At 30.4% G+C, this 1620-nt stretch overlaps 1 pseudogene; it reads left to right on the top strand.

The window, feature by feature from the left end:
• The first annotated feature begins 978 nt into the window (after positions 1-978).
• Positions 979-1056, top strand: LOC126710672 (small nucleolar RNA snoR118; annotated as a pseudogene).
• Positions 1057-1620: the final 564 nt, after the last annotated feature.

Genomic DNA, 1620 nt, shown 5'->3' with positions numbered 1-1620 from the left:
ATAATAGATATGAATATATGATGTTAAAGATGATTTTGATCTAGGTAAAAATATTACTTTAGTCTCTACATTTTAGGGTCATAGTCAATTTAGATCATTCATTTTGGTCAATGTTATTTTTAAATTGCAACCAATCTAATCGTCAACTTACTAACGAAAAATACATATATGACAAACGATTTATACAGTTGGCATACTTAAGATTTATGTGTCTAATATAATAATAATAAAAATATAGAGACCAAATTGACTGTAAGTTAAAAATTGATTGTGAACTCAAAATCTAGAGACCAAATTGACTGTAATATGAAAATAACATAGAACAAATTAACTACTACAAAAATATAAAGACAAACTTAACCTTTGATTTAGAAGTGATATTATAAATGCTAGTGCCACAAGCCCACAATGCTAGAGCCAGTCCATGTGAACACAATATCAGTGGGCTTTCTTATTTTGTAACAGACCAAGGAAGGCCCAAATCTTCAAACAAAGCCTATTCGGGAAAGCAAGGTTTTTTTTGGGTAAAATTATCCACTATAAAATCCAGGAATGGAAACCTAATTTTATCTTCTCTCTTCAGTCATCACCTTGCTTTCATTTCCTCTGTCTCTGTGTTATAATTATTGTTTGGTAGAATAGTCCTTAATTTTTTGCCCAATGATGTACACCAAAATTTTATTGAGCGGTTAGGCATGGTTTTTCAATTCATTATCAGATCTTTACTCAACACCACCTTTCACTACCACCACAACCACGACCACCTTCTACTCTTCTTTTATCATATATATATATATATACACACACAAAATTTATTTTCTATGGTGGTGGTTTGTAAAGGCTTTTGATGAATGCCCATTGCCTTAAAAAAAACAACCGTGGATGATCATTCAAAGCTATGAGATCTGAGGGCCTTTTTTTTTTTTTTTTTTTTCATTTACCTGCATTTCTTATATCTGGGTTTTTGTTTTTGTTGTGAAAGATGATAAATGCACTGGGCTCTGAGAAGTTTTTATTTATTGATGGAAATGCAGACTAGAAAGCTGTTTCTGATACTCCATAATTTTTTTTATTATATGTATTGTTGGGTCAAAATTTAGTGCATTGAAAATACCCATATGCACCCAAGTAATTTATCTCTATCTGCATTTGTTCAATGATTAAAAACTCAATTGATTTTTTTCATCAGCCTTTACTATGTTTTCTCTGTTGTCATCATCATTATTATGAGATATGGCTATAGCTATGACTATGAGATATGGGGGATTTATCTCAGTAGTACCCTTCTCCTATTTTATTAGAAATCTAATGTTTGAATTCTTGAACTGCTAGATGGTGATTAGAAGTACACTATTTGACTCAGTCAATTCTAACTTATTAGTTTGTAAAACCTTTATTGCTCCCTTGTTCTTTAATTCCTTTTGGTTGTAAGCGGTGCTTTTGGTTACTATTCATGTTCCAATTAGATTTTTTTTTTTTTTCAAATGGTGAAATTATTTCATACTTGCTTGCTTATTGTTATTTCTTTTAAACTGTGGCATGTTATAATAGTAAAAAAAGAATTTTGACAATAAACTTTGGTCAGTCACACACCTGTCTTAAGATTGACATTAATTTTAG

This window comes from Quercus robur, chromosome 12 (assembly GCF_932294415.1).
Source record: "Quercus robur chromosome 12, dhQueRobu3.1, whole genome shotgun sequence".
Classification (NCBI taxonomy): Eukaryota; Viridiplantae; Streptophyta; class Magnoliopsida; order Fagales; family Fagaceae; genus Quercus; species Quercus robur.
Note: the sequence above shows the minus strand (reverse complement) of the source record. Positions and strands in the feature narration are given on the sequence as shown.